The sequence below is a fragment of the Pantherophis guttatus genome, chromosome 4 (genome assembly GCF_059756535.1).
Source record: "Pantherophis guttatus breed Tessera chromosome 4, ASM5975653v1, whole genome shotgun sequence".
NCBI classification, from domain to species: domain Eukaryota; kingdom Metazoa; phylum Chordata; class Lepidosauria; order Squamata; family Colubridae; genus Pantherophis; species Pantherophis guttatus.
This window is the reverse complement of record NC_142066.1, coordinates 149,635,526-149,641,595: the sequence shown is the minus strand read 5'-3', so window position 1 is coordinate 149,641,595 and position 6,070 is coordinate 149,635,526. Positions and strand designations below refer to the sequence as shown.

The window sequence follows — 6,070 nt, the reverse complement described above, 5'->3', positions numbered from 1 at the left end:
ACCACTGTTCCACCATGGCTCTTGTTACAAACTTAACAACTGCAGTGAGTAACAATTGTGAGAAGAAAAGTTGTACAATAGGGCAAAATTCACTTAACAACTTGAGTGTTGCTTAGCAACAAAAATTTTGGGCTCATCTGTGGTCTTAATTTAAGGACTACCTCTAAATCCGGCCTTAGATCTGCCTTGACTACTGTATTGTTGTTAGGAAATGATTGTTACCTAACTTGTTGGGTTGGCAATATATAAACCATCAATATAGCTTTAAGACTGTATTGCATCATACTGTGTCCTGATTGGTTAGCTCTGTAGCCAATGTCCTTAAGAGGAAGCTAGAAACATGATTTGTTTCCCTTTACTGGCTCTTTGCTGATCTGTACTGCTCGTTACTGCTCTTTGCTGTATTTGCTACTGTTTGCAACTGTTAATGTGTATGACTACAATGACTGGTAAGAAGACTTCGTTATTAGATTATCCCTGGACTATTGTTTTACTATCTATTGCTTTATACGTGTAGGACCTGGATTGTTTATTGGACTGTGCCTTACAATTTCCTGAAAGTAAACACAACTCAGTGTATCTGAGTGTATCTATCTATTTACGGGACCGCCTACTACCACCAATAGCCTCCCACTGGCCAGTACGCTCTCATAGAGAGGGACTCCTCCGGGTGCCGTCAGCCAAACAGTGTCGACTGGCGGCCCCTAGGGGGAGAGCCTTCTCTGTGGGGGCACCTACCATCTGGAATGAGCTCCCCCCGGAGATACGGAGAATCCCAGATCTGCGTTCCTTCCGCCGTGCTGTGAAGACCTTTTTATTCCATCAAGCGGGCTTGGCCTGATCTCTTCCCTTTTTAAAATATGTAAATTTTAATCTGTTTTTAAATTATTGGGGTATTTTAATTTGTCTGGGCCAAAAAGTTTAATTTGATTTTATCGGGTTTTTAAATTTTGTGTATTTATGTATTTTATTGTTGGCTGTTCACCGCCCTGAGTCCTTCGGGAGTAGGGCGGTATACAAATCAAATAAAACCTAAACCTAAACCTGTGTGTTGGCTGTGTTTATTCATAACTACTCTAAATTGCTTTCATGTGCACAGCCTTGCTACTCAAGAGTTGCTCTGCAAATTCCTTAACAATTGTTATGTTATTTTCAAGATGCTACCCTTGAAAAGAGTCTGTAACTAGTATAAAAATTAATTTCCGAACCTAGGCAAAATATAGAGATGACGTGTTGGGCATGTATTGAGCATATCAATTTAGCAGATCCTGGGCTGAGCAGGGATTGAACTGGATGATCTCTGAAGTTCTTAATTTTCCATCTTTAAGATTTTTTCCAGGTCTGTACCAGGTACCCTAACAGCAATGGGGCCAATTAAAATTGTGGTTATTAATCCTTATAATTCTAAATAGTTTGATTGATTGATTATGTGCCACCAGAACATGTTGATTCTTAGTAACTTCACCATAGATTTTTCATAGGGATGGTCTGTCCTTAGCTTGGTCCCTCAAAACTTTGAACAGTCTTAAATAGCTTAACGCCATGATGGCGAACCTATGGCACGCGTTCTGGAAATGGCATGCAGAGCCATCTCTCCGGGCACGCGAGCCATCACCTGTTGCTCTTCCAGCTAGGCTTCATGCACGTGGGAGCGCAGGAAACCGGAAGAGCAGCCACCTGGGAAGATGATCTTCCAGTTTCCAGCACGCGCATGCACACCAGACACCTGGTCTTCTGGTTTCTAACCGGCATGCGCACCGGAAACCAGAAGATAATCTTCCCAGCACGCGCATGCACACCGGGTGGCTGCTCTTCCGGTTTCTGGCATGCATGCATGCTCCCGTTTCACCATTGGTGAAAAGGTTCACCAACACTGGCTTAGGGCCTGCTTGTGCAAGGGACTGTCTCCTCTGTGACAAACCTTTTGGAGATTAAGAACTGCCGAAAAGGCCCATGTCATGCTGCTCTTGAAGTCAAACGATCCATTTCTGAGACAGGAGAGAGGGTCTTCTCCTGCATCAGTCCAAGGCTGTGGGGGCCTTCCATCAGGAGTTGTATTTAGCTCCTGCTCCAGATTTCTTCTATGTGTTTAATATCCTGGTAGTATTAGAGCTGTTTGTAATTGCTTGTTTGAAAGTCAAGGATCTAGTTTTGGAGGGCCACTGATGAGATGCTTGTGTAAAACAATAGAATCTTTTTGTGTGTGAATAATGACATTATTTGAGACCAGAAAAAGGGATAATGGAATCAAACTGTTTTAGAAGCTCTAGCCTACTTTCTAACTATAAAGATGCATTCTTTCTTAAGTCGTTTAACTGATTATTTATTTCAGCACTGCTTTCAATGCCTATCTTTAAAGATTTTGTATTCTATATTTTAATTATTGTTAGTTGAGTAGAATGGTGGGATAGAAAACAAACCAATGGAGAAAAAAGAAAATATCCATGTTTTCCACACCAAGAGTGGTTTAATAAACATCTATTGTTTATCTTCTTGATTTCCCCCCCCAAAACTAAAAAGAAAAGTCTTTCCTTGCTGTGGGACATACAAAAAGCTCCACCCACACATTTCACCTGCATTTTCTATATCATTTCCTGCTCCGAAATTCCACTTTTTGGAAGGGGTACAAATATCTAATAAGCTATTTTTTTCCTCCTCCTTGTGAATCAGCCTGATATTTATGCCATGAAAATTATCTTCTAATCAGTCAAAGTTAATCTCCTACTCTGCAACCATATCATTTTAATTGCTCCCTTCCCCAAAGCATGACTCACCCATATTGGCTGCCAAACTGAACTATAACCCATTCCCAACTAATATATCCACCCCAAAAAAGATCCCTGGGGGAATCTAATATCCACTCCCCCCTACAAAAAATATTTTTATCTAGGCTTCTATTTTGAGTGAGGGGGAAAAAAGATGCTTTTTCTCCTATCACTGAAGTCAAGCAGGTTAACGCACCGTGGCTACGGTCCTATCAGCCAGATGTTCTCCAAGATGTTCTGCAACTCAGCAAGACAGACACAGAGGACAGACTTCAGAGGATAATTAGAACTGCAGAAAAAACACTTACTACCAACCTGCCTTCCATTGAGGACCTGAATACTGCATGAGTCCAAAAAAGGGCTGTGAAAATATTTACAGACCCCTTGCTTCCTGGATATAAATTGTTTCAACTCCTACCCTCAAAATGATGCTATAGAGCACCGCACACCAGAACAACTAGACACAAGAACTGTTTTTTTCCCAAACGTCATCACTCTGCTAAACAAATAATTCCCTCAACATTGTCTATTCTATTCACTATGGCTGCATTATTATTAATCGTCTCATCGTTCCTATCATCCATCTCCTCCCACTTATGACTGTATGACTGTAACCTTGTTGCTGATATCCTTAAGATTTATTTATTTATTTATTGGTTCGATTTATATGCTGCCCTTCTCCGGAGACTCACTTATATTGACTGTTTCCCAATGACTATCATTAAGTGTTGTCCCTTATGATTCTTGATGAATGTATCTTTTCTTTTATACACTCTGAGAGTGTATGCACCAAGAAAATTTTGTTGTGTGTCCAATCACACTTGGCCAATAAAGAATTCTAAGAAAGTTCACTTGGTCTAATCTAGAAGGAAAAAGATGCCATGATGAAAACATTGCAGAGATAAACACTTATTTGTCTTTTGGCAAGAAATTCCCACTGCAGCAGAGGAGAGAGAGAGATGGTGCCAAGGATGGAAAGCATGAAGGAGGACAAAATTGGGTTTATGAAGAGATCCCACCAGCTAAAAACAGTCCAGGACAGTGGCTTATCTCAGTGCTATAGATGTTTGAAGCAATAGGAGAGAATAAATCCTTTATGTTTTAATCCTTAGTTCTTCTACCTCTCCCATTTTTTACAAAGACATTCTAATCTTTTAAGCACCAGGTCCAATATCTTGATTAGCATTTTAAACTGTTTTATTCATTTGGTTGATGTGAGTTACTGATGTATTATATTTGCTACTTTATTTTCCTTTATGCTTTTTTCTCTAGTTCATTGTGCACTGTATATTGCATTTTTTTGATCATCTTGCTTTTATAAGATGAAAGGCAAATGAAAGGAGTAGGTAAATGAATAAAGAAAGCAGTGGAGGCAAAAGGTGGAAACAACTACACAGTGAATCAGCAGGGAAGCAATTTAGGCTGTTAGGAATTGCACCAATGTGAATTAAAAAAAACAACAACATTAGTTATCCTAAGTTTCTCACTCTGGCAAACAGCTTCCCTAACTCATATTTTTCTTGTATTTTGTGTTTTTAGGATTATTTTGCAATAACAGAGGAAAGAATGTAAAACAACTCAGAACTGTTGCCAAGAACATGCCAAGAGATGGACATGTCAATGATGTTGCCATGAGTCAATCTTGAAGAAGACTTCAGAAAAAAGAGGAAAAGGAAAGAAGGTGAGGTGAAGTGAGGTGAGGTGAGGAGAGGAAAAGAAAGGAGAGGAAAGGAAAGGAAAGGAAAGGAAAGGAGGAAAGGAAAGGAAAGGAAAGGAAAGGAAAGGAAAGGAAAGGAAAGGAAAAAAGGAGGCACAGAGTAACAGAATAACAGAGTTGGAAGGGATCTTGGAAGTCTTCTAGTCCAACCACCTGCTCAGGCAGAAAACCCTATAACATTTCAGACAAAGAGTTGTCCAGTATTTAATGCCCAGTACAGGTTGACAATGATAATGGAATAGCCATGAGATCCTCTTCATCTCACCTTTCCTACAAGTTCAGAAGAGAAAGCCTCCAAGGGCCAATTCTACTATTAGCCTCAGGCAAAAGATTCCAGTAGCAATTAATATTTATTTGATTACTCTTGTGTTTTTAATGACAGAATGAGCTTTCAGCATCCCCATGGCCACATGATCAATTGACTCGTGTTTATGGCATTTGAGATGTCCTGTGGTCGTGTGAATGTCTTTCTGACAAGCAAAGTCAATGGGGAAGCCAGATTCACTTAACAACCGTGTTACCAAACACCTGCAGTGATTCACTTAACAACTGTGGCAAGAAAGATTGTAAAATGGGACAAAATTCACTTAACTGTCTCATTTAGCAACGGAAATTTTGGACTCAGTTGTGGTCATAAATCGAAGACTATCAGTATATGCAGTCTATTCCAAATTAATGCCCAATCTTCCAGTCAGCATTGACAAAAATTAGTATCATTCTACCTCAAAAATAAATGTCCCCATCTGATGCCATGAATGAACCTTCTCACTCATTGCCTCATGTTTATAAAACTTTAGTGAGCTTTAATAACTTTTCTCCATGTGGGAAAAGATAATAGAGGAAAAGGATCTCCACAAGATCTGATTTTCAAAAGCTCCTTCTTGGCCAGGTTAGGAGAAAAGATGGAGGATGGGATGCATTCAGCAAGATTCTTCTTATCCTTAGTCTTGTCCAATCTGGGTTTCTCACCAATGTTTTGGACTAAAATTCTCCTCAGTCACAGCCAGAAATGGGGGATGGGAAATGGGATGCAGCCATATATTATCTTCTGAACATTCATTGTCCCACGAGTTCTTTTGTGAATTTAATGTAATTTTCCTCAGCAGGGTATTGTGCTCATCTTAATTTCCCTAAAGTGCTCTTTTCTGGTATTTTTGCTCTTGCAGGTGGGATCAAGTGCACTTTGTGTTCAGTCTTCCTATTGGTGCTCGTTGCTGAGTAATAAAATTGATCATTAAAATCAATAGTGATTTCCTAACCCCATCCTCATTTCTAACCTCGAAGAACAAAGAATTCACCTACCCACCCCCAAAATGGAGACGAGTTCATAATGTGTGCCACAAAAATTCCTGCAACAATCACAACACACTTTTGCAGCATGATTCTTAGGAAGAACAAATTAGACATGGACATCTATGGAGATTCTCAGTCATCCAGATTGTCCCAAAGGTGCTTTTTCAAATGAAGAAGCTTCTTGGATGAGAAGTGAAACATCTTCAAGGAAAAACAAAGGAAGTCCAGTTGCCTTTTGAAAAAGCATCTGGGACAGTTGGATATGGAGAGAAAACTCAGTAATTGTAATGTATGT

The 6,070-nt window shown here is 39.7% G+C and overlaps 1 long non-coding RNA gene across 1 annotated transcript; it reads left to right on the top strand.

The window, feature by feature from the left end:
• The first annotated feature begins 353 nt into the window (after positions 1–353).
• LOC117654770 (uncharacterized) lies at positions 354–5,726 on the top strand. The gene is made up of 3 exons (XR_004588391.3): positions 354–449; positions 4,305–4,446; positions 5,649–5,726. It is a non-coding gene; the product is annotated as an uncharacterized LOC117654770 (long non-coding RNA).
• Positions 5,727–6,070: the final 344 nt, after the last annotated feature.